The sequence below is a fragment of the Anopheles maculipalpis genome, chromosome 2RL (assembly GCF_943734695.1).
Source record: "Anopheles maculipalpis chromosome 2RL, idAnoMacuDA_375_x, whole genome shotgun sequence".
In the NCBI taxonomy this organism is placed as follows: domain Eukaryota; kingdom Metazoa; phylum Arthropoda; class Insecta; order Diptera; family Culicidae; genus Anopheles; species Anopheles maculipalpis.
In genome coordinates, this window is record NC_064871.1 from 22,849,505 (window position 1) to 22,860,902 (window position 11,398).

At 41.0% G+C, this 11,398-nt stretch overlaps 1 non-coding gene across 1 annotated transcript; it reads left to right on the forward strand.

Annotated features, from left to right (window-relative positions):
* Positions 1-8,942: 8,942 nt before the first annotated feature.
* Positions 8,943-9,024, forward strand: Trnas-gcu (transfer RNA serine (anticodon GCU)). The gene has a single exon. It is a non-coding gene; the product is annotated as a tRNA-Ser (tRNA).
* The last annotated feature ends 2,374 nt before the right edge of the window (positions 9,025-11,398 follow it).

Below are 11,398 nucleotides of genomic sequence, written 5' to 3' on the forward strand. Positions count from 1 at the left end.
GCACACAAGCAATTCAGACACGAGGTGCGGAAGATTTTGTCTCTGATGTGATTAGATCGTTTTCGTGTAATGGTGATGAAAATTTTACATATTTTATGTATCGATTGAAAACAGCGATGATGCGGTCTAATTGAGATATCTGTTAGATAGTGATCTGAGATTTTTTTATTGTTAGTATGCCTTTGATCAGTTTGCATTGTGTATTTCTAGGTAGAATGTAGGGATTTCCAGCAGCTACTGAAGGCATTCAACTTCAACAATGTAAGATATTTACATTGAAAAAAATGCATTCATTCGTCAAACATTCGCCCATACCTTCTCCTTCAAAATACCCAAATAGATATCCATATTCACCTTCAAACCTGGTTTGATGCAAAACGGAAGGCATGTTCAATCCATTAAAGGCAACTGCTCGGAAAACCATGACTCCGACTGGATGTGGTTTGGTGGTGAATTTAAACTTCTTTACCTTCTCTGGAACATCCTCAAGTTTCTGTGACGAAATAAAACTATCGATCAATAGTGAAAAGTTTCTCATCAGAGAACACAACGATCTTCTTGAGCATGTTCAACATAATCTTCGATCGTTCCTGCCGTAAAGCTTTGATCTGGTCCGCTATTAAGTTGCGTTTTACTCGTGCCCTGGACTTTGAATTTAAGTCAATTTTTTGTTTTGGAGATATTTACCTCTTTTGCCAACTGTCGAATGAATCGCACTGGAGTTCGCTTCAAATTTTCTTTCGTTGATCTAATCACCCATGAAGTTCGAGCCGACCACTGCCGTCCACTTCCTTGCTTCCTGGGATGTTATCCCTCAGGAAGGATACGTTTCAAGCGGTATACAGTAGCCACATGGCACCTCACAGTCCCCGCTATTTGTTTTGCTAATTTTCGCAGCGGCAGATCAAATTAAACACGGCTTCCTTCGTTAACAGTCTAGATTACTTATGAATAACGTATGACTTATCCGACAGAAGTGAAAATATTGCTTCTATATACCCAAAAACGAATGTTAAAAACTTTTGCATATTTTACTGGCCATACTGTAGAATGTTTTACGAAACTTAAACTAATAGAATGTAATTTTATTTGTTTTTTTATTTATTTATAATTAATTATGACGGTCCAGTGCCGTTTTGTTCACACCGCTTGTGTTGAACAAATTCTATAATCATATTGATAAGGCATTTCCTCCTTGTTTCTTGCCTTATCCCGGGCATACTCGGTTAGAATGTAATTTTACGAAGCTACAAATTCTTGTTAATGCGTCATGGGTTTGATAAGCATTTTTCCACTATATGAGATTAATTTATTTTATACAATTTGTATAACTTTAAGGTATTCGGAATTAAAAGACCCAGACATCCGTTGTGGTGCGTATTGCATAATTATTGCCTTGAAACCTCGCTACTCTTTCTGGTCTAGACTAGACTTAGGGGTAAAAAGGGTTTGTGCCTGGATTATCCGCTAAATTGATAGCTACAACAAATTGGAAATATTGCTGCTCATAATAATTGAATTTGTATACATGCACCCAATATAAATGACATACTGATTCACATGTAAATGCAGTTCATTTGCGAATGTTACGATAGTCAGCGTCAGGTATTACATTCACTCATTCATTCAGTCGATTCTCTTTCCCCTACCAATTTCTTCATACAGTACAGCGGTGCACTACTTCCATCGGAACTGATACACTACTTCCCCAAGAAAATCAATTCCACAATTAGTGTGTCAATTGAAACCCATAATTAACTCTTTCCCCCTTGACCACTGTGTGCAGCACGGCCCCCGACGAAAGTTGCACCTAAGTGGGCAAACATTGTAACCGGTAACGTCTCGGAGGCATAACATGCACAAAAGTGCATACCACCCCCCGCGTTATCCTCACGCGCCAACCAAAGTTCAGCCGTTAGATAACGCCTGTTTTGTCATCGGCTAGAAACGGTCAACCAGCCAACCGTCGATCGATGACTGCCAAATGTTAATTTTTCGCGTCAATATAGGAAAATGATGCACGACCGACCCGTGTCTCCCATTACGTTACGGCTGTTGTTCGAAGCTGTACCGTCGTTTTTCTACCCCCCATTCCTCCGGGAAAAGGAAGCCGCCAGCTTGCATTTTCCTGCGCCAACCAGCTAAATGTAATGCAAACAGCTTCAGCATGCAATTTTGGCTCTATAATACGATGGTGTCGAGAGATCGTTTGTAAAAATTGATGACCAACGGGAGGATCGAAAAAAAAAAAAAGATTGTGCTTGTAACGCACCACAAAGGTAGAAAAAAGCGTAGACGGAACTGACGCTGGTGCAGATGTTGCAGAAGTGATAACTTTGTTGGGGGTTTTTTTTTTTCCTCCCATGCATTTTCTTAACACTGACGGTTGACGCAGAAACGCTTTTGGTACACAAAAATAGAGAGACAGAGGGAGAGAGAGACAAAAAAAGCGAAAGGAGACCCTTCAAGGTGAACGCCACCGTAGCCAATGCTAAGCGGGTTGCATTTGATGGACGACTCTCGAACTTAGACGGGGCTAGAATTAGACGCGCTGCATCTGAAGCGCACCATTTACAAAATGCACATCTTTCGGACTAGTTTTAGTCGGTCAAGAGTAGTTTAGTTTTGGAGTCTTGGCGGCAATCTTCCCATGGCATTTCCTACGCGCCAACTCACGTAACTCCAGTGAAGGTGCACTTTTTTATTATGATTTGATACTTCTTCACAGAGCATCACGATAGAGGTCGTAACTGGCCGCTCGACTCGACTCGTGGTATTGTAGCGCGAACTAAACGCGGGAAGAATTCAATTACCACGCCACACCACGTTCCACAAAGCCTTCCACCAAAACCCCGTTGACCAGTGCAGTTTAAATCGGAATGAAAAGCGTTAATGATAATTGCGAGCAATACGGTGCGATGGGTGTACCGACGCGGCAAAGCAATCACCTTTTTGGCAGTGACTGCAACCAATTGTAGTCACACGGTGCAGCTGGACAAAAATTGAAAACCTTCCTTAATCACTAGTTACGGCGTGCGTTTCGATAAATATATGCACTTGCACAGCGATAGCACCATCATGCTGAACATGATAATTAAAAGTATGCTACCGGTCCGTTCGGACCGGCACACCAAGCGCCTGCTAATGAAGGCTTTCAAATTAATTGAAATGTTGTCGGTGCAAGGCCGCCCAATGGATGTGAAGTGAATTCGGCAATCTGGCGACATCTAACACACGCATAACGCATGTTGCATTCGCATAATGTAAAGGTAGCGTACTTCGAAATTACCGATTCACTGATAGAATAGTAAATTGTAAAAAGTTGATAAAACTTCTGCATTCTGGCTTCCACACGTGACACAAAAAAGTTTTACCGGCCGAATGGTTTGTACTGAAAGTGATTGTGGAGAAGAGATGGGCAACCACCAGACCACATGTTGGTTGCGGTCGTAAGGTTCGTAGGCTCCCCTGCAGTGGTGTCTTATCGGTTGAAGCAGGAAAAATGCAACGATCAGATACAGCTGGTACAGCTGCTGGACACACAGGTTTCGATCGGTTACTTCTGCTTTTCAAAATCAGTAGGGGAAAGAATGGACACAAATAAGTATGTTTGTAATTTGGGATATTTTAAAAACGTGTGATACGTCTTCCCGAAGATGGTTGTGCGTTGTGTAATGCTGCGCTTGGAATGGAGAAGCTCTTATCTGCATCAGCTCATCGTGCACTAGCTGCTTGCAAGCAATTTATTTTGCGACACGTTGAATTCAGACAAAATCGAAGATTTTTGTGTAAAAATGTGTCATTCGACAGGTGCAACAAAATTGATAAAACGTCGGATAAGGCAGTTTGAAAGGAATCCGAACCGGGGTAATTGTAAAAAGTCTCTCCTTTTTAGTACACTTTCTGGGCATTGTCGAACAGTTGTTTCTTCGTGTTGCATTCAAAATGTTTGGGTAGGAGTTTACAAAAAACTTTGTACAAAAATACTACAGCTTGATGTTGATGGTCAGTTGGAAGTCTTTGCTATTTCTTTGCTACGATGCGGTCGCCTTCAGAAAGATATTTTTCCACTAGCGTCATCATCTGCTTGTTCTAAGTTTTTATCACAAGGATTGCGAGCTTTGCATAACAATGCCTATCATGAAAGTCTTCATTTTTTGAACAGATGTTTCGATCTTTAGAACCAAGTTTCATAACGATCGTTTCTAACTATAAGGCAACTAAACCTAGGAATTCCTCGGTATTCGGTCACCGTATTCCTCGTCGGTTTCTGCAGATTTTAGACGATCAAACACACTGTTACTGATACTGATACTTTTTTCTTTATCGAGAAAATAATGCTTAATTTGCTGCCTTATTGTATTGTTATCCAACTTTCTCGAGTAATATTTGGTCTGAACATATGAAACATGTTAAATGAGATGATTTAAACAGCACTGTGGTTTACTAAGGCCGAATGAAAAACCCTTAAACCCTGTCCATATCCTATTACACTTTGTGATTGGATGGTAATCCAGTTGTAACAGGTGGGCTGATAATTGTTTGGCCTACAATAGTGAAAATCATTTTTTTGCAAATTTTTTTTTTCATTCGACATACCTCCCGTAAAAGGGTGATACACTGAAAATAGCGGTCTTTCAATTTTTCTATGCCATTTTTGAAAAGGATTTTTTTCTTTCGTCAAAAAAGGCCTCCGTTTCGGCGATCACCTCTTCATCTGACGAAAATTTCTTCCAGCGAGCATCCTTTTGAGATCTGAGAAAGAAAAAAGTCAAGAAATTCGTAGCCTAATTCGAGAATTTTTGCCATTGTTTTCACTGATTTGTGGCACGCTGCGTTGTCTTGATGAAACAAAACCTTTTTTTTCTCTTCAAATGTGGCCGTTTTTAACGATTTCGTCCTTTAAACGCTCCAATAACTTGATATAGTAGTCGCTGTTAATGGTCTTTCCTTTCTCAATATAGTCGATGAAGATTATTCCTTGCGAATCCCAAAAAACTGACGCCATAACCTTGCCAGCTGATTGTTGCGTTTTTCCTCGCTTTGGAGCAGGTACATCGCGTCCAGTCCACTCAGATGATTGTCTATTTGACTTTGGAGTGTAGTGATGAAGCAAAGTCTCATCCATGGTAACATACCGCCGCAAAAACTCGCTAGAATTTCGCTCAAACAGCTCTAAACACTGTTCCGAATCATCAACTCGTTGTTGTTTTTGGGTAAATGTTAGCTCGCGAGGCACCCATTTCGCACAGAGCTTTCCCATACCCAAATATTCGTGAACGATATGTCCAACACGTTCCTTGGATATCTTTATTCTGTCAGCTATATCGATCAACTTTATGGTTCGGTTGCTTTTGATAATTTTGTGGATTTTTTAAATGTTTTCCTCTGTAACCACTTCTTTTGGGCGTCCAATGTGTTCACGGTTTTCAGTGCTCATTTCACCACGTTTAAATTTAGCATACCAATATTTTATAGTTGATTTTGGTGGAGCAGAGTCCAAAAACTCTTTATCAAGCCAATTTTTGGCTTCAACTGTATTTTTCCCCTTCAAAAAACAATATTTTATCAACACGCGAAATTCCTTCTTGTCCATGTTTACTCAAAACACAAAAGTTGCGTCACACAAAATGCTCTAGCTCATTAGGTCCGGGTGCTGTCAAATTTTAACAGAACTCGTTTCAAGGTTAATACCAACAAAAAAAAAAGGATTTGACTTAACACGCACCCTCTTTGTGTCAGGCCAGACAATTATCAGACGACCTGTTAGATTTAACGTATCAGGTACAACTTCTGCCACAGTTCATCCCACGCACTATCATGATTAATACACAAAAGTATCGACGGACTCAACCACAAAAATCAAATTAGTATGAACGCCAAATTAACTCAATAACTGTAATAGCTCGTATGGATAGCGATAGCGACATTAATCTATTTGACATACTTAATTTAGCAATATCTACATGATGCTGTAACTAGGGCTGCCCCTTTCACAGGCTTAAAATAGCACACACGTGCTCCACTAAACTAACTTCCCTGCAAAACCTATTCACCTGTTTCACCTGTGTCTGTATGTTGTGGTGTTTTTTCGCCCGTAATAAACCACAAACCCCACCGATGTGCGTAACACTGTACGTGACACTCAGGGAAGGTCACCGGCATTAAGTACTACTGACCTATTAGGCTTCATGTCCGGAGCGCATCACACGCGGATGTTATGCTTCGTTGCGAGCACCACAACTGTGCCGTCTTCGAACACCAAACAACAGAAAGAGACACCGCAACCCAAGCGTTCAAGTCTTCGTGTTCAGTAGCCAGCAAAAAACAAACCACACTTACAATAAAAAAAGTATATTTTGGGCCAGAAAAGATCATACACGGACACGGTGATCCCAGCCATCGAACCAGTTCGAATGGGAAAGAATGAGCAAGAGAAGGGAGGACGTTAATTGTTTGCAAACATCTTCTGCACACGGTAAACGACTTGCACGGGTTCATCACGAGATGCCCTGGTCAGTGGTGCTTGAAACGGACCGGACCGTTTCGTTAATGGCGCACAATTAATCACTGATCGCTATTCTTCTTTTTGTGCATTTGATTAAACGCTTGTCAACCTGGAGGTTCGTCGTCAACGGTGAGGTGCTGTTGTAATCTTGGCTGAGCAGAAATTAACTCTCTCGCATGGCTCTCGATATCGCATTACAAGGTGTGTCGAAAGTACATCAAATAAATGGCAGACATGTTGGTACTTTGTTCGTATTTTATGAACTCACCAGGTGTACGCATGTGGGACGCTCTGAAGCCGGTAGCAATGAGCTGGTGTGCGAAAGATCGTCCGATACAGAAACCATACTGAAGGCGCGAAGATCAACCAGAGACCGGTTCCTGTAGGATCAACTGCAAGAACCAGCGGTAAACAAAAAAGCAGTTAATGAACAATAACTGCAACTGCACCTCGATAGGTCATCTGTGTGGCCCCATTTTCGAGACCTCCGCATGGCACGGGGTTTCGGTTACGTTTCCGCGTACCGGAGACAAAGTGACGACGCTGTTCCCCGGCAAAACCTCGGGCGTTGGTTGCATCATTCCAGCCCGTTCCTGGTTGCTTGGTGATGGTTGATGATGCACCAGGCCAGGCTCTGCAACCAGGAGTCACGTTCGGGGTTAAGTAGCAAACGAGCAACGCGGGTGACGGCACTCGACGGGGCAAAACAGCTCGATTGTAATAGTAATAATTAAATCGTTAAAGCCCACCACAACCTGTACCGCAGCAGTGGGTTAACAGTGAGTCCGCCAGCCGTAAGCGGAGGAGTTCCGAAGCCTTCAAGCTACTGGCGGACTGACAGACAAAACAAAAAGCAAAGAAATATCGAAACAAACAAAAACAAGCACACTTTATAAGCTCTTTTTCTACGTTTTATACCACATTAGGGTGAAATTTTGTTTTATATTACCTCTTCTTCCGCACATCATCGTCGATCCCAAATGAAATTGGGCGTTGTTGCATAAATCCACCACCCAGTAGCACGCAAGTAAGAGCATAAGAAAGCTTCTCCGTGCGTGCCTGCGTGCGTGCGTAGATTCGTTGGCGTCGGAGGGACGGTTAGGCATTGGAGGGAAATAATAAAACTCGTCCACAACATGAAAATAAAAAAAACGCCCGAAATAAAAAAAAAACCAGTCGTCATCGTCCCCGTAATGGTATGTATTTTTGCTTCTCCCGACAATGGCGGAAGCTAACAATGGCGGAACCGAACCGTCGGTGGGGAGTACGGGCATAATAAAAGCCGTTTATCTAGGTGAACACTACTTGCGAAGGGTTGTCAGGATTGTGGCGACACGGCGCACGGTACGTGTCGTTTGATCGTGACTAAACACCAAACTAGAACAAGGTAGCATCTTTTAAGTTTGGGACGAATTTTGCTGGATGATTATTCCTGGGGTGTCCTATGTGGTTTTTAGCACTCTATGCATGATTATTTTTAATATGTTCTTGGCGGCTTATAAACAGCATGGCCGATCTGAAGAGAATTTTTTAACATTTTTTAAGAAATTTTCCCTTTTTTAAATAAACGTACTTAAGACACAAAAGATCCGTAAAGTTGTATCTTGCATAACACTTTAGCAAAGGTGTGTCATCGATACTATCTAGCTTTGTAATCGATTTTTCTAGTATATTAACTAGGGTCTTAAGGGAAATACTAAACCGGATAGGAAGCGTTCGTAAAAAAACATCTTCCTTCCTAAAGTTTGGAAATGAGATTGATTATTTCTGTTTCTGTGAAAAATAAATGTTACAGAATAAATCATAATCGAAACTCGATATAAAAGTAAACAAGTTCAATGAAAGATCAGCTAAAAGAATAAAAGAAAAACGACTACTCTGAGACTACTTTTTACTTTTTTAGTTCATAAAACTATTATTTCTGTTACGATTTTCTCTGAATTCGTATTTTCCTCTCCTTAATGTTTGTTTGAAAACGTCCCATTCTCAACATGCTACAGAGCTTTGGCTGGCGAAGCATACAAAAGACCTTCAAACACCGCTCTATTTTTCCTGCAGAATGCCACTTTTCTCGGATGTCTAAAAATATAATTCCAACTTCAAGTTCTTGTTCAGCAAAGACTTTCTGAGACTTTGATGTACAGTATGAGTGCCAAAAAAATCTTCTATCGTTTTTAAATAAATACTAAAAATAAAATAACCGAACTTCCCATCACAAACAGATCTGTTTTTCTCATTTATGATGCTTGGTAAAGAAAGATAAGATTTTTATGTGAAAATTTTTAATAAATGAAGAACGAAGAAAGAAACCATAAACTTCTCATTTCACTGCACAGTATTTGGAATAACGAATTTATTCAAAACAAATTGCTTTACGCACTACTACGCACTAACAAGAGAACCCACACGTCTGTGGCGAGCAAATTCATCAACAGACGAGGTGGCCGAGAGGTTAAGGCGTTGGACTGCTAATCCAATGTGCTCTGCACGCGTGGGTTCGAATCCCATCCTCGTCGTTTTCTGAGCAGAAAATTTGATTTTAAAAGGGGAAATATTTGTGTTTCTTGATTTTTTTGTGACACGAGATAAGGCCTCTTGGATGATTAATGACCGGTTTGATTCCTTTTCGGTAAATGATAAGCGTGACCTTACAGATTACAGCTCGCTTGAAGCTAAATTTGCTATCCAGTGTTCAAATGGAAATCGTATTACAGCGTAACATGATATTTTCTTTAAGTGTGTTAATATTAATGGGCTCTTTGTATGTTAACAAACGCATCATGCGATCATTCCTGTTCCTGCAAACGGACTGAATCATCCGTCGTGATGTTTGTAGTTGCATTTTAAGTAAGCACACGATGTATGAGCATAAAAATATTGTGCAATAATAATTCAGCTGCTGTGTGTACGAAGCGCCACTATGCTTGGAACCAGAATGAGGCGAATTGTTTCGAAGCGATGATCGAACGCAACGCTCTTGGCTGGTTTCTGTTAGTGATTGTCGCAGCATTACCATCCAAATGGCTGCAAAGTCACTCGTTTCGTCACCCAAACGGGCACCACCGGGACGTGTGTGTGTGTGTGGCGGTCATATGCATTCGTTCCAGTGCATTGAAGATGAGCGTGTCAAATGCAGTTTTGCTTCCAATCTTGTGTGTGCACACCATTTTATTAGGAAACGGTTTTTGCATGGTCGTTTCGCTTGCGGTCAGCTCTTATTTTGTCTCATTTTTCATCTGCATCCCAGATCCCCAACCATCCTTAATGGAAGGGGATGGAAGGCATGCATTCCCCAACAGAACCAAAGCCACAGCATTGCAAACAGGTGGTAGAGATGTGGCTTGCGGCACGAGGTACGATTAGAGGCAAGATAACATAAGCCATAATTAGGGCTAACATGATTTTGCGACAAATCTCCAAGCCTTCTCTCTTTCTCTCTCGCTTCACAATGCCCACAGTTTTTTTTTTAAAAGAGGCCTCAGTCGGGGAAGCAATTTGAAGGTGATGTTCACACATTCATGTCGGAGTTTATTTCCCTGTTCGGGTTTACGGAACACCACCACCTGTGTGCCACGTGGGATGCACACGTCTGAGTGCAGTGCTGTTCAAATCAAGATGTCACACGTGTGCGAGAGGCACAATGGAAAGCCTCGGGAGTGGGGGGGAACCCCGGTTTGTCCGATTTGTTTCGTATTCACCTGGGAAAAATGCAACGTGCCGGAAAAAGTGTTATCGGTCACCAACCACCGCCCGGACGAGTGCTTTTTGGGAGGGGTGCTGGTTTACGTGCGATCTTGTCTGTCTGGTTGATTGTCAGGTGTAGGTGTACGGTACGGTTAAGCTTGAGTTGAGTTGTGGATGGCAGATAAGCAAGCAAAAATGTTGTTTTGTAGAAGAATACAGGCTGTTAAAGCTTTAATAATGGAACACAACAAGAATGAAGTTATTCCCATGTAAAGCTATTGATATTGAAGCTGAAGTATTATATTAAATTGTTTACAGCAGATTTTTATGTATTTTTTTTAACGATTATTTAAGTATCTAGTCTAGAAATCTAAATAAACAATTCTATCTAAAAATACCAAAAAAATAGTATTAAAAAATACAAAAACATGAGCCTGTTTGTGTGAATAAATCACTCAACCAGACGTATTAGTGTTTAACGTACTATTACAAACTTTCTGACAAATGTGTGCACACTGATCTCTGATGGCCTATGCTAGACAAATTGTTGCCACCCGTTCGGTCTCACGGCAAAAAAGGGCAATTTTAGTCAGCAAGCTCTCCCACGTACCACGTTCGTACGAATCCTATACACTTTCGAGGGTAAAAGAGAATGTAAATGTTCGTATGACGTTTGTTCTGGTTGCTTCCCTTTCGCTTACGTGGAAGGGAACTGTCTGTCCAAACCGTAAGTCCGTACCGATGCATCATATAAGGCCTTAACGCACGGTTAATGCACGCTCAGTTCAAGATCACTCAATGCGCATCGCATTCACGATTGGTAGCAATATTGGCGAACGCATTTGAATGAAACTGTTGCCAAACTGGAAGAAAAAGCATTTATTTTATATAACTTTTATTGCTACTTAATGATGTGTATGTTTGATAAATTTCATAAACACTCTGAACCCTATTAAATTTTGCTCGACGCTCGAGCGAACGGTAGTCACTTGATTTGGTGACTTCATGACGTTTCGTTTAATTACCCAATCACATTTTATGATTTCCCATTCGCACAAATTCACATTCAAAAGCGTAGATAAAGATATTATTATCATCAAAATTGCACAAAGTAATTAAGATGAGCTGAGGATGAACAGAAGTTTGTTGAAAATCTGTTTTTTCTCTTTTATTTTATGCAAAAGTGTCTGATTTCTTGGACTAATC